The sequence below is a fragment of the Aotus nancymaae genome, unplaced genomic scaffold (assembly GCF_030222135.1).
Source record: "Aotus nancymaae isolate 86718 unplaced genomic scaffold, 86718_ANA_hifiasm-v0.15.2.pri h1tg000040l, whole genome shotgun sequence".
NCBI lineage: Eukaryota > Metazoa > Chordata > Mammalia > Primates > Aotidae > Aotus > Aotus nancymaae.
In genome coordinates, this window is record NW_026988454.1 from 122,642,701 (window position 1) to 122,666,502 (window position 23,802).

At 44.3% G+C, this 23,802-nt stretch overlaps 1 protein-coding gene across 2 annotated transcripts in view; it reads left to right on the forward strand.

The window, feature by feature from the left end:
• KIF6 (kinesin family member 6) overlaps positions 1 to 23,802 on the forward strand; it is a 383,773-nt gene that overhangs the window by 337,318 nt on the left and 22,653 nt on the right. The window lies entirely within an intron of this gene.

Genomic DNA, 23,802 nt, shown 5'->3' on the forward strand with positions numbered 1-23,802 from the left:
CACAGTAATCCCATCACTTTGGGAGGCCGAGGCAGGAGGATCACGAGGTCAAGAGATGGACACCATCCTGGCCAATATGGTGAAACCCCGTCTCGACAAAAATTAGCTGGGCATGGTGGTGCGTGTCTGTAGTCCCATCTACATGGGAGGCTGAGCCAGGAGAATCGCTTGAACCTGGGAGGCAGAGGTAGTAGTAAACCAAGATCATGCCATTGCACTCCAGCCTGGAGACAGAGCGAGACTCTGTCTCAAAAAAAAAAAAAAAAAAAAAAGAAACTCATGTATTCCAGACCAAAAAAAAATGTTCCCCTTGAGACTTGAGATGACGTGAGCCCTCAATAACCTGTAATTGGAGAAATCCAGCACCCAATGGTGGGGATATGGGGGAGAGCCCCTAAAGTCATGGCAATGGCTCATTTGACCTTGTAATTTGTATTATTATGAAATTTGGTTGTTTAGTTTCAGTAGTAATAATGATGATATAGAATAACTACTGATTACATAAGAAACATAGGACAAGGGCACCTAAGCCATAGTAACTAGAGCTCTGAGCTTCCCACTGTTGGCCCTGGGACTCAGGGGTCAAGTACACTGCCCTCCCAGTTCCAGAGACTTGAGCACACACTTAGAATTGAGATTCTGCAAAGTAACTTCAACAAAGAGCCAGGGTGACCCAGGGCCCTAACTCCTTGGGCCAGTCTTGGGAAGGCAAAATGACCTCTGCTGGAAAACTGTACCAAGGTGACCTTATGGACCTCTGTATCCTGCTTCGTGCTCACCCTGGGCAGGTCCCTGGATGTGGAGTCATCCCCAAGAGCTGCCACCTGGCCCTGAAACGTCTGTCCTCTTCTTCAGCCTTCATGTTTCTGGTTCCATAGAAACAACAATCTGGGAAGTCCTAGCCAGAGCAGTGAGGCCAGAGAAAGAAAGAAAAGGCATCCAAACATGAAAAGAAAAGTCAAATTATCTCTCTTTGCTGCTATGACTGTATACCTAGAAAACCCTAAGCCAAAAGACTCCAGGACCTGGTAAACTACTTCAGCCAAGTCTCAGGATACAAAATAAATGTACAAAAATCAGTAGCATTTCCATACACCAAAAACTTTCATGCTGAAAATCAAGAATGCAATCCCATTTACAATAGTCACAAAAAATAAAAATATCTAGGAATGCACCTAATGACAAAGATGAAAGAGCTCTATGAGGAGACCTACAAAACACTGCTGAAGGCAATCATAGGTAACACAAACAAATGGAAAAGTAGTCCATGCTCATGAATTGGAAGAATCAATATTGTTAAAATGTCCAAAACAATCTATAGTTTCAATGCTATTTCTATCAAATTACCAATGTCATTTTTCACAGAATTAGAAAAAAGACTGTTCTAAAATTCATATGGAACCATAAAAAAGCCTAAATAACCAAGACCATCCTCAGCAAATAGAACAAAGGTGGAGGTATCACATTACCCAATTTCAAACTAAACTACAAGTCTCCACTAAACAAAACACTATGATGTTAGTACACAAGCAGACATATAGACCAATGGAACAGGACAAAGACTCCTGAAATAAAGCTACACACCTGCAACCAACTGATCTCCAACAAAGTCAACAAAAATCAACAATGAGAAAAGAACACCCTATTCAATAAATGGTAGCTCTATCTATTCAATAAATGGCTATTCATTTATATAAACAATGAGAAAAATAATGAGAAAAGAACACCCTATTCAATAAATGGCTAACCAGTCAGAGAAGAATGAAACTAGACCCCTACCTCCAACCATATACAAAAATTAATGCAAGATGGATTAAAGACTTAAATGTAAGACTTCAATCTGTTAAAATTCTAGAAGAAAACCTAGGAAATACTTTTTTAGACGTTTGTCTAGGCAATGAATCCATGATAAAGACCACAAAAGCAAATGCAACAAAATCAAACATAGGACAAATGGTACCTAATTAAACTAAAGAGCTTCTGCACACCAAAAGAAACTCTCAACAGAGTAAATAGACAACTTACAGAATGGGAGAAAATATTTTCAAACTATGCATCCAATGAAGGATTAATATCCAGAATCTATCAGGAACTTAAATGAATCAATAAGAAAAAAAAAACCCTATTAAAAAGTGGGCAAAGACAGGAACAGACACTTCTCAAAAGGAGACATACCAGTGGCAAAAAAAACCGTATGAAACAATGTTTAACATCACTAATCATCAGAAAGATGCAAATCAAAATCGTAATGAGATACCATCTCACACCCATCAGAATGGCTATTGCTAAAAAGTCAAAAAATAACAGATGTTAGTCAGGTTGCAGAGAAAAGGGAACATTTGTAAACTGCTGGTGGGAATGCAAATTAGCTTACCCCCTCTGGAAAGCAGTTTGGTAATTTCTCAAAGAACCAAAAATAGAACTACAATTCAACCCAGGAATCCCATTACTGGGTATATACCAAAACAAAAATAAATCATTCTACCAAAAAACATATGCACTCAAACATATGTCCATTGCAGCACTATTTACAATAGCAAAGACATGGAATCAATCTAGGTGCCCATCAATGGTGAGCTAGATGAAGAAAATGTGGTACACACCATGGAATACTACACAGCCATAAAAAGGAACAAAATCACATCCTTTGCAGCAACATGAATACAGCTGTAGGCCATTATCCTAAGTGAATTAACTCAGTAACAGAAAACCAAATACCACATGTTCTCACTTATAAGTGGAAGCTAAATCTTGAGTTCACACAGACGGAAAGATGGAGACAACAAACACCAGAGACTCCAAAGGAGGGAGGAAGGGAAGGGAGCAAGGGCTGAAAAACTTCTATTGGTTTCTGTGTTCACTACCTTGGTGATGAGATCAATACAAGCCCAAACCTCATTATCATGCAATATACCTGCACATGTACTCCCAAATCTAAAATTTGAAAATAAAGAAACGATGTGAAAAATACCACTCAACTCTAGGGGCAATTTTCATCTTGGGCATAGGAAGCCATTTCCATGGCTTTGTGGGCAAGAGATCTTCCATCCTTTCTGCTGTCCAGTCCCCACCCCCTCTGAGGGATGGTCCTTCTAGCTGGGGCAGACACTCCCTAGGCCTGTGGAAAACTGCTGCATTGTTTTCAATCACAGGCTTGTGCCTTAATTCCTCTGCTCATCTCTCTGGGAGTCTTCTGAATTACAGCAGGTGTCAGGTTCAGCAGCGCCCAGCTTTGCCTGAAGTAATCAGCAAACTTCAAACGGAAAGCACTTTGGCTGGAAGTCTAATTAAGAGCGTTTGAAATACCTATTTATTTTAAAAGCATACTATCCCAATTAGAGGAGAAGTGTTAACATCTCCCAGCTGCCATTCTGAGATGAAATGCCATGTTGACGTCCAAACTCCTTAGGAGGTTGTCTGATGGAGATTTGGAACTGCCAGTGCTCATGTGTCCCAGGTGACCACATTTCAGATAGGGATTCTCCTCATTGAGAGAAACCTCTCAAGGCAACAGATTGTTTATAGAACCTCAACCCTTGCCCTTCATCCTAGCAGTTGGGCTGAGGGCTAAGACAGAGGGCTCCAGTAGGAATAAAGGCAGTCTACTGGGTGTATTTGGATTTCCTGATGTTTTGTAATTCAGGCTTCAGATGTAGGAGTAAAGACGTGACTCAGTGGTACGCCCCCTTTCATTTCTGTCTTTTTTGTGTGTCTTGTACAAGCTTTACCCTTTTCATTCTGTTCCCTTTGTCTGCTTCTCTTCACTTTCTCTTACTCTCCATTCTCAGTATTTCCTCTGTTATTGTTTCTTTCTTTTGCCTACATGTTCCTACATTTTCATGAAAGTGTGGGTGTGATTGGTTTGGGTTTGTTGTGGGGAAGGATGATGAACAAGTTGGATCAGGAGAGTTTTTCTCATATGTTTTGCATAAGAATATGTCTCTGGATGTATAAGTATACATGTGCCCAGGGAAATTTCTATAAAGGCAATCCCATATTCCAAAGGAACAAAGACTCAGTGGTGATGTGAGAAGTACCATTTGGAAGAAATGATAAGCCATTCCCAGTGGTGTGCTGAGCTGGCCCAGTCCATAGCATAAAAGCATAAATTGTTAATATTCTAGGAATTTGGGGAGTCATTTTTAAACAAAGATGTTATTAAAATTAAATTATGCAAGTTTAAAATTAAATAAGTTATATTAAGAAACAAAGGTAACAAATACTCAAAATTCATTTCCTAGTTAATTACTACATTTTGTTATTATCTGTGCTTTTGAAGTTATTTGTATCCACTGTATCTGTGTAGTGGGAATGCTGTATGATGTTCCGCTGCTGTGTATCTCTTCCCAAATCCACATTTATCAACATCACACTGGTGGCTTAAAATCAGCCATGGTGGAAGTATTTACACCAAGGAAATTGGCAAGTATTATAAATGGGTCTTTTTTTTTTTTTCAGATCCAGAGAGTGACTATTAAACATTTACTACCACACCACTTTCATGGCAAGAGTTGTGTGTGTGTGTGTGTGTGTGTCTGTCTGTCTGTGTGTCTGTGTGTCTGTGTGCACATGCACGTATGTGTGCATGTGCTTTTATAAGAATTTCTGCTCTTTCCTGGATGCAAATCCAGACTATGGTTCTTTCTTCATTTACAACTCGCCCAAGATACATCAGGAAACATAAACATCTACCGAACGAAGCCCTGGTCTTTTTAAAACTTAGTGTACAGGGGAACGAATGGAGACAAAAAGGAGGCTGAAGAAGCATTGTGCCCTGTGAGCCCCCTAGATGTGACAGTCAGAGCTGGGGGATAGGGGTGTCTTTTAAGAGAAACATCACTAACCAGTTCTATGAACATCATCAGGACTTAGAGGAGGGCTGACTCCCACACACTGTTTCAGGAAACAATAAAACAATGTTATTTTTAAGTTAGGCATCATTTGGAAATGATACTAACTTAACTAGATTCAGCTAGCTGAGCTCAGTGTGCTTTGCTGAATTCAGATGCCTGTGTTTTTACCACTTTATTGTACTATCAACCCTAAGTGATTTAGTATTGTTGATGATGCAGGTAAGACTAATCAGCAAATGTTTCTTGAGTACTTTACCATGTGCCAGGCATGTTGCCAAGTTCTCTACATGTGTTTTCTTCTTTAATGCTCACATCCCAATGAGGTAGATATTACTGTTTTCCTCACTTTACAGTTAAGGCCCAAAGGGGTTAAGGAAACCTGCCTAACTTTGCTCAGCTATGGATGCAAGGCCAGCAGCCGGGCTCCAGAGTAGTGCTCCAGCCATCACGCTGCACTGCCCTCAGCACTTTGCCAGGCATCATGGAATCCACAGAGGGCTGTATCCAGTGCCTGCCCTCAAAGAGTTTCCACTCTAACCAGGATAAATTGACATATGCATAAAAAGATAACTCCTTTTTTTAAGTTTTAGAGTCAGCTACATATATTCTTCCATTCACTGTCCTCTTCCCACTGTAGCCACAAAACCAATTCAACCTTGCCCTCTTCCATGAAGCCTTCCCTGACCCCTTCTCCCCAAATCTGCTTTTGCCTCTGCCTCATGGTCTCCATAGTACCAGACCTATTTTGTAATTATTTATTTCCATGTATATTCTTATCCATGCTAAAATGTGAGCTTCAAGAAACCTGGGTGCAGTCAAATTCATCTTCGAGTCCCTAGCAGACAGCACGAGCAATAAATAGGCCAAGTCAGTGGCCAAATGAATGCTTCCCCAGGTGACTTCCAGACTCACACAGCTTGCAAAAGCACAATGAGACATTTGAACATAAAATAAAATAAGTGCATTTAAAAGAAGTAGAAGGCATAAGTGCTTTTGGACTCCACAGCTGAGCAAATTACAACACACAGGCAATAAATTTGACTCTCTCTTGTCTAGCTGCTAAGCAAAAAGAGAAGCACCCAGAGTTACATAGTTTTCATTTTCTGACAGCAGGAAGCATACTAACTAATTTATCTGCAGAAAATAGAATTTCTTCCTGGAACTAAATAGAAGCCAGAATTTATCGTGTGGATTCTTGTATAAAGGACACTGAGTGACACAGTGAACGATGTCTTCAACTGCAGTTTTACAAAAGATACCGAAATGTTATTCAACCAGATGATTCTTGTATCGACCCTCTATAAAAGCTAGAGGCCTGACATTAAAGCATAACTCACTGAAAGCATTTATGTGAGCGGCCAAGATAATAGGCTTCAGGTACTTGGCTTTCTGATGGCCACACAGAGCAGGACTAAAACTGGAAGAATCCAGCCCCAGGAACATGGGCTATGGCCTCTCTCTCAAATCTCTCTTCTGAGCAATATTTGATCAGGACTGGATCTTGTTCGGTTCACAGTCAAAACTCTTAATAGGTGCATGTGGTTAAAATTTAAAAGATACTTCACACTACCAAGCAGCATGTGAAATGTGTCAGGTGAGAGGGACAGGCCATGAGAACTTCCCGATCTTGCCAGGAGTGACCCCGGAGAGGGTGGGGTGGGTTGTCACCAAGACCACAGGCCTGGGCTGAGTCTTGAGAAATGGGCAGGATTCTGAACCACAGAGAAGAGTGGGGAATAGTCTGGGTTAGCTGGGGTGTGTGTATGTGTGTGTGTGTTGTTTACGTATGTATGTGGTGTCTATATATGGCATGTGGTGTGTGTGTATGTGGTATGGATGTGTGTTGTGTGTATGCATGGTATGTATATGTGGCATATAGTGTGTGCTGTGGGTATATTGCATGTATTGTATGTGTGTGTGGTTTGTGTGTGTAGTGTATGTGTGTGATGTGTATATGTGGCATGGATATGTGTTGTGTATATGTGTGGTATGTCTGTGTGGCATGGGTATGTTGCGTGTATTGTATGTGTGTGTGTGGTTTCTGTGTGTGTTGTGTGTATGTGTGTGCTGTGTATATATGGCATGTGGTGTGTGTACATGTGGTAGGGATATGTTTTGTGTGTGTATGTGGTACATGTGGTGTATGTGGTGTGTGTTGTATGTATTGTATGTATGTGTGTGATATGTATATGTGCTATGTGTGCAATGTGGGTATGTTATATGTATTGTATGTATACGTGGCATGTGGTGTGTGTGTATGTGGTATGTTGGATATGTTTTATGTGTTGTGTGTGTGTGTTGTGTGTGAATGTGTGTGTGGTATGTGTTTGCATGTGTGTGTGGTATGCGTGTTGTATGGATATGTTGTATGTGTGTGTGGGGTGTGTGTGTGTGTGTGTGTGTGGTAGTGGGGAAAGGCCCTCTGGAAGGAGCTGATTTAAAATTGTTGAGGGAAAGACTAAAATGGTAGGCTGGCCAGCTCATTGGCAACCTTGAACCTAAGCTTTTGTCTTACGAGCAGTTGAGCCAGTGATTATTTCTGAGCAAAGAACTCTGGGTCAAAGAGGCCTTTTAGGAAAATAAAAGCCGCTGGCCCTACTCTGAGCCCCTCAGTATTGGCCAGCTGACTGATGAGTAATAATCTCTACCACCTCACACACCCACCCTCTTCACCTCTCACCTGCACCAGGCTTTGTCTGTTGGGTGCATAGCCCCTAACGAGTTTTCCTGGCCAACTCTGAGTCAGCATGCTGTGGACATTGCCCAGCTGGGTCTGAGGCTGCCCAGGGAATCCTGCACTGATCACATACCACGTGTACCTAGCCTCGCCCCTTAGGGGTAAGTGGTCAGTCCGTGACTTTGTTCTATGGTGAGGGGGTCACTGCCCTTGAGAAGCTCACAGATGTACGTGACACAAGCAATCCATGTTGGAAAGCCACCATACACCTTTGTCTGCGTTTACCCCTTGACCCAACTTCTGTGAAAACAGAGCTTACTGGAACATTCCATTTCCTCGACTGCAGGCTTGTTTCATATACTGTTATAGAAGATAGTTATACTAATAGTATTAATTGAAAAAAGAAAATATCCACAAACGTAAGATCAACAATTTCCAAAGGATGGCTGAGATTCCCCCACAAATACTGCTTCTTGGACACTACCCCTCTTTCTACCTCCCTCCGCCCTCTTCTCACTGCCCAGGAACAAAGATCTCCTTGAACAAAAGCAGCCCCCAAGAGCAAGCCATTTGTCTGTGATGCCATGTGGGGCCCCCGGTTGCCACTGGCTGGTGTTTTGCTACCTGACCTGGGAAATCAGGCGGAGGCAGCTCTGAATCCCTTGCAAGGGCCTTATGGGTTAGAGAGAGGCTCTGAAGCTGCTGGCTCCCCGTTTCACTGCCTTGTTCTAGTTTAGTCCTCTAAGAGGGCTCTTTTCCCCCAACCGGCATTCCTGCAGTGACCCCTTGTGGCATCCCTGTTGTTCTTCAAAGACAGGCCTTGGCTGTTGATGCCACTTTCTCCCATTTGATGTAAAACTGGTCAACAATGAGTCTTGAAATGCTTTTTGGAATTCTGCACCTAGGGACAACAAATTTAAGAGAAAGCAAAAGGCCAGACTGTCAACCATTTATTCCCCAGATTTCACTGAGCACCTAGCATGATCCAGGGTGTGAAACTGGGAATCCAAGGATGTGGAGAGGAACCACTGATTGAGACAGAACTGAAAGGGGTGCGGGGAGGGGGGCAGGCACAGTGGCTCATGTCTGTAATCTCAGTACTTTGGGAAGCCAAGGCAGGAGAATCGCTTGAGATCAGGAGTTGGGAGACCAACCTGGGCAGCATAGCAAGACCTCGTCTCTACAAAAGATTAAAAAATTAGCCAGGTACGGTGGCACATGCCTATAGTCCTAGCTACTCGGGAGGCTGAGGAGGGAAGATATCTTGAGGTCAAGACTGCTGTGAGCTGTGATCATGCCACTGCACTCCAGCCTGGGCAACAGAACAATTAAAAAAAAAGAAAAGAAAAAAACTGAAGGGGACCTTCCAGCATCCTCTAGCCCAGTGGTCTGCAAAATGTACTCTGTGTAACCTAGGTGGTCTCCACAGCCCCTTCAGGACCATGAGGCAAGGGTGAGGACAGCCACTGGTGCAAACAGCACAGCCTTGGGGTTTTCACCCACTCAAATTCAACGAAAACAACTTCAGATCTTTTTTTTTTTTTTTTTTTTGCCACTAAGCTTGTATTTGAAGAAAGAGTTCTGCAGCTTTTAATATATCTTCTTTCTTCCGATATCATGGCTCTCTTCTAAACATTTCCAAAGTCAGATAGTGCAAACTTCCCCTCCCCAGAGCTATCTCAGCTCCCTCTGGGCTCACACAGAACTCTGCATGTCCCTCTGTGATGCAGCTCATCACACTAGACACTAATTATTTAGTCTGTGTCTCCCCTAATGGACTGAGCAGCTTTGTTTCCCCAACACCGAGCACAATGACTGTCACACAGTAGGTCCTCCATAAGTGTTTATTGAATAAATGAGTGAGACTTAGGAATCACATTTTTGCCTTAAAGATTTGCCAGGCAGCTAAGGGGCTCTGCGCTGAGGTTCCCACATCTGTAAAATGATGTGGTTTGCCGGCCAGGTACAGTGGCTCATGCCTGTAATCCCAGCACTTTGGGAGGCCGAGACAGGTGGATCACCTGTTCGAGACTATCCTGACCAAAATGGAGAAACCCCATCTCTACTGAAAATACAAAATTAGCCAGGCATGGTGGTGCATGCCTGTAATCCCAACTACTTGGGAGGCTGAGGCAGGAGAATCGCTTGAACCGGGGAGGCGGAGGTTATGGTGAGCCAAGATCGCGCCGTTGCACTCCAGCCTGGGCAACGAGAGTGAAACTCCATCTCAAAAAAAAAAAAGAAAAGAAAAAAAACTGACGTGATTGGACCAGATGATAGCCCAGTGCCAGGCACAGTCCCTGAGACTTAGCTGGCATTTACTGACTGCTTGTTGAATAAACAGATGAATCTCTAGCCCTCCACAGCCCTCAAGTGTCACAGTATTACCTCTGTGAATGCAGGCGTCCTTCAGACATGCAAGGAAACACTTGCAACCTTGGTGCTGAGATGTGAGAGGGCTTGGATGGATTACAGATGTTTTTATTCTCTCAGAAATAAAATTGTTGACTCCTTGAAATAAGGCAGGATATAAAGGATACAGCTGACCCCTAAGGCTGAGATGACATCTCAGTTGGTTCCAAAAGAATTCAGGTAACTCTGTAAAACCATCAACAATGTCTCACCACTTAATTCTAATCCACAGTTACTTGTGAATATAGGGCCAGCTTCAGTGACATGAGTTCCTTAGCCAAATTTCCATGCTCAAGGGAGAAGCTGGGAGTGAGGTGGAGCCCCCACACCATTTCCCTGCCAGTTCCCAACTGCCAAGGCTTCAGACCCACTGAGTGGTTTAATGCTCAGCACCAGCCATTCTGGAAAACAGAGGAAGACTCTGTGTCAACCCTGGTGCCAGCCTCTAATGGCAACTGTGGTTTAGCAAACAGAGCACTCACCCTGTGTATTAGTCAGGGTTGTCCAGATAAGCAGAACCAATAGGAAACATATTGATATGTGGAGAGAGATTTATTATGAGGAATTGGCTCACTCAGTATGAGGCTGAGAAATCCTATGATCTGCCATCTGCAAGCTGCAGGCCCAGGAAAGCCTAGGTGTAGTTCTAGTCCAAACCTGCAGACCTGGGAACCAGGACAGCCAAAAATGTAAGCCCCAGTCTGAGTCCAAATGCCTGAGTGCTGGAAGTGCCAATGTCCAAGGGCAGGAGATCCATGTCCCAGCTCAAGCAGAAAGAGCAGATTTGTCATTCCTCAACCATTTTTGGTATTTTTGTTTGCTTGTTTTAATATCACTTCTAATTGAAAAGCCATAATTATGCATATTTTGGGAGTACATTGTGATGTTTCCATGTATGTATACAATGTGGAATGTTTGAATCAAGCTAATTAACATATTCTTTGCCTCACTCATCTTTTTTTTGTGTGTGTTGAGATATTTGAAGTTTACTCTTCCCAGCAATTTTGAAATATCCATTACTACTCATTGTGGTCACCCTGCTGTGCAATAGATCTCAAAAACATTCCTCCTGTCTAATTGAAACCTTGTACCCTTTGACCCTCCTTCTCCTGACCTCCCACCTCTTGCAACCACCATTCAAGCCTCTGTTTCTATGAGTTCAACTTTATCAGATTCCACATATAAGTGAGATCATGCAGTATTTGTCTTTCTGTGCCTGGCTTATTTAACTTGGCATAATGTTCTCCAGGTTCATTCATGTTGTTGGAAATGATAGAATTTTCTTCTCCTTTAAGGGTTAATACTATTCCATTGTGTTTATATACCACATTTTCTTTATCCATCCATCTGTTGATGGGTTGATTCAATGTCTTGGCTATTGTGGACAATGCTACAATGAACATGGAAATGCAGATATCTCTTCAACATACTGATTTCAGTTCCTTCAAATATATACCCAGAAGCAAGGTTGTTGGATCACATGGTGGTTCTATTTTTAGTTTTTTGAAGAACACCCATACTGTTTTCTATGATGGCTGTACTAATTTACATTTCCACCAACAGTGTACAAGGGTTCCCTTTTCTCCACATCCTTACCAGTGCTTATCTTTCATCTTTCTTATAGCCATTTTAACAGGTGTGAGGTGATATCTTATTGTGATTTTAATTTGCATTTCCCTAATGATTAGGGATGTTGAACATTTTCTCATGAACCTGTTGGCCATTTGTTTGTCTTCATTAGAGAAATGTCTGTTCAGGTCCTTTGCCCATTTTTTAAATTGGGTTATTTGTTTTCTTGCTGTTGAGTTGCTTGAGTCCTTTGTATATTTTGAATATAAACCCTTTGTCAGATGTATGGTTTCCAAATATTGTTTCTCTCTGGTCAACTCTTTACTCTGTTGATTGTCTCCTTTGCTGTGCAAAAGCTTTTTAGTCTGATATAATCCAATTTGTCTGTGTTTGTTTTTGTTGTCTATGCTTTCAGGGTCATAGCCAAAAAATCATTGCCTGGACCAATGTTGTTAAGCTTTTCCCCTTATGTTTTTTTCTGGTAGTTTAACAGTTTCAGATCTTATATTTAAGTCTTTATTTATTTTGAGTTAATTTTTCTATATGGTGTGAGTTAGGGATTCAATTTTATTTTTCAGCATGTGGATATCCAATTTTCCCAACACCTTTTATTGATGAGACTGTTGTTTACTTCATTATATGATCGTGACATCTTGGTCAAAAATCAATTGGCCATAAATATGTAGGCTTATTTCTGGGCTTTCTATCCTGTTGTATTAGTCAATGTGTCTGTTTACTTACAGTACCCTGCTGTTTTGATTACTATAGTTTTGTAGTATATTTTAAAAATAGAAAGTGTAATGCCTTTAGCTTTGCTTTTTTGCTCAAGATTACTTTGACTATTGAGGGTCCTTTGTGGTTCCATATGAATTATAGGATTTTTTTTCTATTTCTGTAAAAAATAACATTGGAGTTTTCATAAGGATTGCATTGAATCTATATGTTGTTTTGGGTAGTATGAATATTTTAACAATATTAATTCTTTAAATCCATGAATACAGGACATCTTTTCATTTATTTGTGGTTTTCTTAATTTCTTTCATCAGTGTCTTGTAGTTTTCCATTTTTTTTGTTGTTGTTGCTATCATTAATGAAATTGTTTTTTTTTTAATTTCTCTTTTGGATAGTTTGTTGTTGGTATATAGAAATGCTACTGGCTTTATTATGCTGATTTTGTATCCTGCAACTTTACTGAACTCACTTATTAACCAAAAGTTTTTTGGTTGAGTCTTTAGGGTTTTCTGTATGTAAATTCAAGTCATCAGCAAGCAGAGACAATTTCAGACTGCTTGCCACAGAGCTCTGGGCCACCAGCACCATTAAAGGCTTCCACAAGGCACAGTCACTACATTGCTCTAACCATATTTACTACAGGTGCCATTGATCACTCTTTCTTGTGAAAAAACACAATCATATCCAGGAAGGAACTCTCTGTTCCTTCAAACACTGATCACAGATGATCTTGTTACCAGTTGCCATAGCCATTTTCTTCATCATGCAAATGTGCAGAAATCATGGGTGCTGAGCAAATTAGGCATTTGACCAAACACAGAAGACAAAATTCTAGCCTCTGGACTTCATCTGCTGGACTAGAATGTATTATGGCTGGCGCCTCCATCTGGCCTCTTTTTCCTTTACACGTGATGAAAATCACCATCTGTGCTTGGCGAATCTCAGACCAAGAAAGGCCTCGGTGTTTCCCAGGAACGGTTCTGTTGCGTGTGTAATGGAGTTGGGTAAGTCTTTCCCATCTCCCCAGAGAAGGTGATGATTAGTTTGGGAAAGACCAACCAACAGGAAACCAAGATTGGCTATGCTGAAATACAAATGGTGGGTGCTAAATAACCCACAGAAAGCTTTAAGTGGTAATCTGAAAATCCTGGTATCTATTGAAGAAATCAAGAGGGAGCTGCTGTAAAGAGCCAGGAGCCTGTCCAGGAGAAAGGATAGTGGACTGTGGAGGATGCATCTACCAATTCCATAATGTTCTATTTAAAATTTAAAAAAATGAAACTGTAGCAAACTATTTAGATATCTCAAAATATAGTCAGTACATGGGTGTTATTTATATCATTCTCTGAACTTTTTGTGTTTGAAATGGTTTATAATAAATCCCAGAACTCTATGAAGGATTAGCTTCCAAGGCTTCCTAGATCAAACAGAAATTACTGTTTTAGTGGAATCATTATGATAGAAGTGGTAGTAAAAAGTGAATCCCAATTCAATTCTGATTAATCTTAATTCTCCTCACTACTGTTTATGTCAGGATCATTTTACTTAAAGATGAAAACAGAAAATTTACCTCTTATTTTCTTCTCCAGGCGCATTGTAATTTTTGGTAGGGACTTAATAGCTGTCAGTGGTGTGCCTAACATGAGTGATACAGGGAAGTGCCCTGAAGGTTATTTTTTTGTTGTTCTCCCACTGTCTCTTTCTGTCTTCATAGGAGGGAAAGTTCTTCCTCTGCCCCTAGATGGAAATTGATCAACCCCATAACTGAATTGGTCATTCGTTTTTAATTACAAACCAAAAAAGTGATCGTTTTATATTGTAACTGCAATCTTAATAATTCTGATTTCACCAAAAGATAAGACTTCTCTCTCTTACCCCAACTCAGGCAAATTGTCAGGAGTAAAGGGAAATGGTCATCAGCTTCTCTCTTTCTAACTGCCTCCCTCCCTCAACCTGCTAAGAATCTCAAGAAGGGATAAAGGAAAGAAGGAAGGGAGGACGGGCCCTTGGAAAAATCTCCCTTGAATGGTTCTGCTGTAACATGGCCTTGGGCTCGGCAGATATTCAAAGCAGACTCTTCCTAATTTGGGATGCTTTCATGGGTCTCTGGAGGTCCCTCACCAGCAGCTTCCTTGACTTGAGGAAATGTGCCTTATCGGGACAGTTCCTTACCCAGTTTGAACCTAAATGGGTCAAGATCCTAACAGGAAGCAGATGTCAGTACTCAGATGAGACGTTGTGAAGAGAAGGATAAAGACCTATCTACAGAGGCATGAGCAGAATGTAGGAAAGCTGCAAGAAAGAGCACCCCAGAGACAGTCACTGCAGCAAGGCAGGAAGCATTGCTGTCCCTAGGCCTAGACAACACAGGGAGAAGTCACTGGAATTTAAAGACTATCAGGGCTATACAGAAAGGCCCTGGCCATCTGATACAAGCTGTGGCCTTCGGTCAAGCCATGTATCCAGCCTGTGACCCCCACAGAGAGGTCTCACATGAACAAACAGTTTGGCCTTCCTCCTACCCTCCAGTTGCTAGCTGCTGTTCCCCACCGGGTGAGCCCAGTGAAAAGGCTGAGGGTGTAAGGAAGCTAAAAGAGTGTGGAGAAGCCAAATGCACACGTATGTTTATTGCGGCACTGTTCACAATAGCAAAGACTTGGAACCAACCCAAATGCCCATCAGTGATAGGCTAGATAAAGAAAATGTGGCACATATACACCATGGAATGCTATGCAGCCATAAAAAAGGAGAGTTCGTGTCCTTTGCAGGGACATGGATGAAACTGGAAACCATCATTCTCAGCAAACTGACACAAGAACAGAAAACCAAACACTGTACGTTCCCACTCATAAGTAGGTGTTGAACAATGAGAACACACGGACACAGGGAGGGGAACATCACACACCAGGGCCTCGGGGGTAGGGAGCTAGGGGAAGAATAGCAGGGGATGGGGAGATTGGGAAGGCATAACATTAGGAGAAATACCTAATGTAGATGATGGGGCAATGGATGCAGCAAACCACCAGCATGGCACATGTATACCTGTGTAGCAAACCTGCATGATCTGCACATGTATCCCAGATCTTAAAGTATAATGAATAAATTTTTTTGAAAAAATATATTGAAAAAAATTAAAATTAAAAAAAAGAGTGTGGGGAAGCCAATGGGCTAGAAATAGGCCCAGTGTACCACCCCCAGGTGGCCCACTTCCAGGTTTCCTTCTCCTGCGTTCCCATTGCCCCTCTAGAAGGCCCTGTGAGAAAGAATTTAAGTGTCAAGTGTTGTGTCTGAGGAGCTCAGAGGCATGCTGGAGCCAGCTCACACTGGCTTACAAGGGCTGATTGTGTGCATTTTTTCCCAACTCCAAATGCAGGAACATCGTGTTGGTAGACCGAAATTGACCACGACAGGAGTATTTGCACCCCCAAAATTGGCCAACACTGAAAATCAGGGCTTTTGTCTTCCAGAGAGCTGGTTGTTAAACATTTACCAGCACACCACTGATCCAAAGTGCCCCTAACCAGCCTCTCTTCTGTGCTTATAGCCCATGTTAGGTCAACAGAAATGCAGTAGTAACTCTGCTCTCGCCGCTAGCAGATCATCAGTCCCTGCCCCATGCTCTAGATCTCCTGAATACAAATCAGACAGTAGTGCTCTCTGGCCTTCTCACTCCCCACCCCCAACACCCACACAGATGCTCGGCGTGGTCTCTCCGGCTCCCTCTCCACCCCTGAAGGGGGAAGAAGCATCTCCACACACACCTCCCCCAAGGAGGGAGAGGAGGTAGGCTTAGGCAAACTGCAAGCTCTTTTTAAAGGAATTCTCGTCAAACATTTATTTTGGCCCTTTTCGAATGTTGATGTGAGTGTTTGGGTTGTCTAGCCAGCTCTCCCCATTTCACTTTGAAAATGTGCCAGTTCTACTGTGTGGTCTGTCTCAGAACTCACTTTTGACTTCAATATATGATAAATTATTGCCAAATGAAAGGATTAATTTACAAATTGGCTAGTAGCAGGTATGTTTTCCGAAAGTAGAGGGAGACAGCTTTATGAAGGATGCACAACTCAATTTTTAAAACTCCTGAAATTTCTCTAAATAGCCAGTCAAGAGAATTGATAGAACCCTACTAACCATCTTCATCAGAGGTTTTCATAGGAAGAAGGCCCGTGCTGGCTTTTGGAGGTACAAGAAAAACTGCTCTCCCCAAAAGATCACATGTGTCCTGAGAACACTCGCCCTGGCTGGTTCAGTGTGATAAAGATGCAACCGGACTGTAGGCATGCCTAGTTTCCTGCAAATATCTCTGAGAAGCCACTGCACTGAGCCATGTGGTCACAAGTCCATGAGGCTAAAGTGACAGGAGGGAGAACTGCCAAGGTACTCAGAGCTTTGAGAGAAACCTGAGTTCAGAACTTCGAGCACACTTCCGATGGAGGAGGGAGAAAGTCACAGTGGACTGGAAGGATGCCCCTGGAAGGAGGAGCTGGGAGAGGCGCTGTGCACCAGGAACAAAGCGGGACCTTGTGGGTCAGACCCAGAAGTCACCACGCCAGGCTCTGAGTGGCTGTGATAAGAGAAATGCAGACCAGTAACCAAAATCTGGGGTTCTAGCAGAAAGGGTGATGGAGACAGAGGAGAGAGAGCTCCCATTTGAACAGAGGCCACCACGAATGGGATCCATGCCAAGTTCAAGCAGTAATGAGACTAGGAATGTCTTCCCTGAGTATGGCATATGGCCCTAGAGTCTCCTTTATATCACCGACTGACCCTAGTGCACGCTGACCCTCTAACTTTGTGGTCTGCCTCCTCCACAGAGAACACGAGGGGTGAGAAGGAGCAAATCTGAAGGAGAGAGGCCGCCATCCCTGACAGACACAATCTTGGACAGAGAGGCCCACAGTCAGAGCAGGGAAGATTACTCATGCAGGAAGAGATGGTGGACGGCCTTCTATGAGGGGACTGTCAGGGCCTGGGTTTTGCTGCAAGCAGACATATGGCACATTTCTGATTGTACGGAAGAACCGCCATTTATCTTCTCAAAAAGTGCCCTGCTCTTCCTGAGGGGAAGGCAGCAGCAGTGAGCACAGGGCCTGTGGTGGTGGGAGCGAGTGTGCCCAAGAAATTACCAGGCACAGCCATGTGTCCGTGGGGTCATTCAGCACACCCTTAAATTTGGGCATGCCAGGGGCCACTACACTATTACGAAATCAACAGCAGGATGGATGGCAGCACTGAGCACCCGTCGGCATGCGACAGCTCCAGCTGACAATAAATTTGAGCCATTAAACAGGAAATGGTCTGACTGGGAAGCCAGAATCTTTGCCTCTGAGCTTCTGACCATTGTGGTAATTGAGCTACGAACACCATCAATCTCCATAAGAATAGACACTTTGACTTCTCCAACAAGGTGAGGTTGAAGTGATGTATGGTTGTGTGAGACAGCTGAGCCCCAAGGAGGCCCAGAGTGGGTATTCAGCAGATGAATCGTTAGTTGTATAGTTGGATGGCGGAGACGACCAGCTGGAATGCCTTCCGGCTCTGATGTCTTGTCTGCCATGGTAGAGCCACATAACTCACTGCCCCGTCCCATGCAAGGCACTGGCTGGGGGACGGCCATGTGGGCCTCACAGCCTTTGCTCTATGGAAGTCCAGAGGGCCCCTTTCGGCTCTGGTGAATGGTTGGAAATGTCAACATCGTCTTCCTTAGGATTCCTAGTCCAGTCAAGGGCATGGAACAGGCTGGCTCTGGGTATTCTGTGGGCTGACCCTGGAGAGTGGGTAGATAGTGCTTCACACCCAACAGGCAAGCTGCAAATGCCATGTGTGATTGGGACACAGGTCGTGGATTTCGGTTAGGAAAGGGCAGACTTCACAGGCCAGCACCCGGGGAAGACACTAAGACTTTCTCTCAGCCCCAGCCCCAGATCTGAAAGGCATTCATGGAAAAGAGCAACACCTTCAAATACCAACGACAAGTCAATACAGACTTCAATAATCTGCCCTATGGCTTCCTTCATTATTGGAATGACTTACAGAGGAAAGAGCAGCAGCTTTGAAATCAGACAGAGCCGGTTCTCCCCCTAACTCTGCTTACTAGCAGTGCCATCCTGGGCAGATTGCTTCCTCTATCAGAGCTCAGTTTCCCCACCTGGAGTGGGAGTTGTTAATTATACAAGACAATACATATGACATTCCTAACCCATGTAGCAGCTGTGCGATGGTTATTGTTATTCAGATTTTATCAGGCACCTGCAAGGGCCAGATGCAGGCAGTTCCAACCTTACAGAGTGTGTCTTCCTGGTTGCAAACCCCTGAAGCCCTTTTTACCCTTATCACAGTGGCTCCTAAAGGTCTGGAAAGCAGGCAGGCCTGTAGGGGACATGCTACCTCCCACATACCATCCTGTCTAAACTTCTGCAGGGCCTGTATTCTCAGTGACTTCTGCACAGAGTACTTGTATTGAAACTGGGCTCCACGCCATAAGCACTGTTTCTTAACAAGGGGTGAGCGTCGGAATCACCAGGGGACCCTATCGACAAATTTTAACTCAGTAGGTCTGGAGTAGGGCCCAGCTGTCTGTGTGCTTTTACAAGCTCCTTAAGTGATTCTGATGTGTACCCCCAGTTGAGAACCATTGAACCAAAGAAATGATTCTGCACATTTCAAACATCAGATAACTGTGCGGGAGAGAGAGCGTTTGAGAGGAGGGCATGGGGAAGTGGGACAAGGAGTTGCAGAGATCTTTCCGTAGAAATTATGTCAGGAAGGAGGGGTCCACATCTTGGCTGGCCTTCCCAGCAAGAGCCCCTCTGGTCCTTGCACAGCTAATTCCAAAACACCGGTGACTTCAGAGATAAGGTCAGCCTGGGACTGTGTGTCCCCTCAACTTGAAGCTTCAGTCACTGTTTGACTGCTCAGGGCTTCTTCCTTGTGTGCCATTCAGACCCAGAGCCACTGAGTGAAACCCTTCTCTTGCTTTTGTATTGCTTTGGCTTTGACGGCTGCTGCCTCCCCACAGATGAACAGTGTGACTTCACAGGCCACTCGGGACTGTGACTTCCTGTGCTGTCCCAGCAAGAATCTTGTCCTTGAAAGGAGGGCTCCCCGTGCCTCCTGTCAGGTGATGGGAGGTCCTGTCCCTGGCCAGAGTCCCTGTGGGGATGGAGACCTACAAAACTCAAACGCCCTTCAGTTGCTCCCTCTTCTTCTGTTCTTGCTCAGTCGCTTTTGTTTGGTTCCCTTTGAGTTCCCAGCCCCTATTTCTCTTCAGAGGTTACTGATGAGCCAAGCCTCAGAACACATCAGAAGCAGCCAGAGGCTGTCTCCTGGTGAGGCTGCAATGTGTTTCACTAAGCAGACATCACCTTGGGCAGCAGGCCCATTTGGTTGTCATGGCAATGGGGGTAGTTTGTGTCATGGGGTGTGCTGTGCCCTCATTCTGGACTTCCAAGCCCCAGCTTTCTTTCCCAGACCCTTTCAACAGACTCCCAGCTTCCTGGCGCCACCTCCATGTTCACTATTGTTCAGTTTGGAGTAACTTTGTCTTGATCAGCCAAAAAAAAAAAAAGAAAAAAAAAGAAAAAGCTTAACTTAGCTTTCAAAGGAATAGATCAAGCCCATTCCTCTCCTCAAAATATTCCAGCCTCCCGTCTCTCTCAAAGCCAGTGTCCTTACCATGGCTCACAAGATCCTCCAGGGTCTGGCCTGTTTCTTCACTGACTTCAGCTCCCACTACGATTTCCCTTACCAATCGCTCAGGAACCCTTTCAGATCTGGGGCTGGGGCTGAGAGAAAGTCTTAGTGTCTTCCCTGGGTGCTGGCCTTTGAAGTCTGCCCTTTAATAACCGAAATCCGTGACCTGTGCCCCAGTCCCACATGGCCTTCTCATGATTCTCAGACGCAGCGAGCAGGCTCACACCCTTCGCACTTACTGTTGTACACTCTGCACCCCGATTTCCGCATGCCTGTTCCCTCCCTCCGTTCAGGCCACTGTTCAAATGTCTCCTCCTTAGAGGCCCTCACCCACCCTACCTACATGACAGTCCTCCACCCTGTCATCCTCTGTCCGTCTACCCAGCTTTCTCTTTCCTCATAGCACCTTCCGATCCCGGACATGATGTTGCAGACTCCACTGTCTGTTGTTTTAGTGTCTGTCTTCCCTACTGGAATCCTCCTAACAGGGGCAGGCACATAGTCACGCTTGATCCACATTCATTAAATAAGCGGATGAGTGACTAGACGTGGATCCAAAGCCTGGCACTGCTATTTGGTAGCTTTGTGGCATCGCACAAGCCACCTAGTCACCCTGAGCCTGGTCTTCCTGACCATGAAGCAGAGGCGATCCTGTCTGCCAGCTGGGGTGGTGAGAATGAAAGCAGTGTTGCGTGGGGACTGGGCTCGGGTGACTCCTCGGATGGCATTGACGTTACCATTCCGTGCTTGTGTTGGCTGCATTCAGAATGTGCTTCTTGCCTAAGGCTCCTGAACACCCCACACACTTTCAGGGCGCCTGCAACTCTGTGACCTACTGGGGAACCTGCAAGATGCCCAAGGAAAAGACAACCAGCCATGGGGCAAGGCAAGAGCCTGCCTTGTACAGAGGGGCTCTGCATTGACATAGGGTGACCACAGCCTTTATATGGAAGACCGGTCCACCCCGGCCATCCCTGCTACCTTCTGCTGTCTGTTCATGAAGCCCTGGAGACCACCTCTGCTGGCCAGATGAGATGGCCCTTTGTGAGTCCAGCAGCCCTTCCACCAGCAGCCTCCAACAGCCTCTCACCCGCTGGGCTTGCAGCAGGACGCCCAGCCAGTCACCACAGAGGGGGACTTCACTGAATTTCTCAGGGTGTCCTTGGGATGGACAAAAGTGTTAAAAGGAGGAAAGAGACTCATAGTGTTACTTTTTTAGCAGTCTGGAAGATACCTGGGCCCATTTCTGAAACTTTTTACAAAGGAAATAGTTCGTCCATTCAAAGTCCCGCCATTGTCAGTTTCATGTTAAGATACGTCCTTTAGTTTACCACGTCTGATGACTTGCAAAGAAGACAAGGCCAGCAAACATGCGACACACTGAGTGCACCCTGTACATGGAGTCTGAACACAGCACTGGGGGAAGATGCTCAGAGCAGAAGGACCCCAGTCCCTGCCCTTGAGGGCTTCCGGTGCCTGAGATTGGAGGTCTGTGGGTGATGTGGACAGGTGGGCTGCCTCATCTGAGCCAATAAATTGCACCAACACAGATGACAGTGCGGTCTTCAGGTGGGATGTGGATGGTATCTGCAGTTCCTGTGTTTAGATGATGAAACAAGACACTTGCTCTCTCTGTCAATTTAAAGTTGGCAATTGACACAAGGAAAAGGGGGTCACTGGCACCTGGAAGATGATGGACAGAATCGTGATCCAGTTAGCATAGTTATCAATAACATAATGACATAAAAGACACAGGTAACAAATGGGTAAGGGAGTCAAAGGGAAAGAATAATGGCATGACAGAATAAGGAACTCTCAGCAGGCTAGGCTGCCAATAAATGTGAAGTGTTCCTTTTGGGATCAAAAGGACAATCACACTGAAACAGGGTGCATTTTGACAATCACTTATTTTTAAAAATGCAAGTTTTAAACCTGACCACAAGCTTAATAGGGGCCAACCACGACAGAGCTGCTAAAAATCAAAAGCAGGCCGGTGGTGGTGGCTCACGCCTGTAATCCCAGCACTTTGGGAGGCCAAGGTGGGTGGATCATGAGGTTGTGAGTTCAAGACCAGCCTGGCCAATGCGGTGAAACCCCATCTCTACTAAAAATACAAAAATTAGCCGGGTGTGTTGGCGGGTGCCTGTAGTCCCAACTTCTTGGGAGGCTGAAGCAGAAGAATCACTTGAACCTGGGAGGTGGAGGCTGCAGTGAGCCAAGATTACACCACTATACTCTACCCTGGGTGACGGAGTGAGAATTCATCTCAAAAAAAATCATAAGCAGTCGATGGTTCATGCCTGTAATCCCAGCACTTTGGGAGGCTGAGGGGGGCAGATCACAAGGTCAGGAGTTTGAGACCAGCCTGGCCAATATGGCGAAACCCCATCTCTACTAAAATTACAAAAATTAGCTGGGTGTGGTGGTAGGTGCCTGTAGTCTCAGCTACTCAGAAGGCTGAGGCAGGAGAATCATTTGAACCTGGGAGGTGGAGGTTGCAGCAAGCCCAGATTGTGCCACTGCACTCCAGCCTGGTGACGGAGACTCCATCTCAAAAGAAAGAAAATAAAAATCACAAGCAGTGCTGGGGAAGCTGTTTGATAGAAATATTTAGCTCCTTGGAATCAGAAAAACACAAATGGGTTCAAATCTCAGCTCTGCTATTTACTAGCTATGTAACCTTAGGTTATCCGTAGCCCTCTCTGAGACTAAGAATCTAGCTGAAAGGTGATGGCAATGCCATCCTTAAAGGGTTATTTTGAAAATTAGTAATAGGGTACATAGAGGACCAAGCCCAGTGCCTAGTAGAATTTGGCAGATCTTAGCACATAGAAAGCCCCCAATAAATGGTCATTGTTAGTAATTCACCTGCTACAAAAATGTCGAGCTTAAATTTTTTTTTTTTTTTTGAGACTGAGTTTTGCTCTTGTTACCCAGGCTGGAGTGCAATGGCGTGATCTCGGCTCACCGCAACCTCCGCCTCCTGGGTTCAGGGCAATTCTTCCTGCCTCAGCCTCCTGAGTAGCTGGGATTACAGGCACGCGCCACCATGCCCAGCTAATTTTTTGTATTTTTAGTAGAGATGGGGTTTCACCATGTTGACCAGGATGGTCTCGATCTCTTGACCTCGTGATCCACCCCCCTCGGCCTCCCAAAGTGCTGGGATTACAGGCGTGAGCCACCGCGCCCAGTCGAGCTTAAATTTTTTAAAGGTAAGAGAAGTCCTTCTCTATTCTGTGCCTTTCGGGCCCATGGAAGTATTATTTCCAGACCTAAGATAAATGGGAAAGTAACCAGGTCATTGAGACTTCAGGTGAGGGATAGAGCAGAGTCAGTCTAAGAAAAAAAAAAAAAAGTTTCAAACATGTGGCATTTTGATGTTGCTGTTCAGATATTTAAGGGACCATCAGATTAAGAAAGATATGCTATGCTGCTCCAAAGAGCCAAAGTAGAGGTGAAAAGAAGTTAGTGGGAAATGTCTTGGCTCAAAGTAGGAGGAAACAGAGCTGTCCACCATGAAATGTGCTATCCTGCAAAGTAGCAAGCTTCTCATCCCTGGAAGTATTAGAGCAGAAAGCAGTTGACACTCTGTCAGAAACATTATAGACGGGATTTCCATAGAAACCAAGGTAATATAATCAAACACGTTAATAATAATTGACACTGTTTATAACTTCAAACTCTTTCTCTGGCTTCACCTTGGCTTTGTCCATGAGCAGCTGCAAGTGCTCGATCTCCACCTTCAGGGCTTTCAGGCAAGTGAACACTGTTCTATACCCTCTGTGGAATCTGAGAAAAGTTAGTGCACCGCTATCTTGAAAGCATGGCATGGAGGGAGGGCTGTAAACGACTGACCACATTTATTGT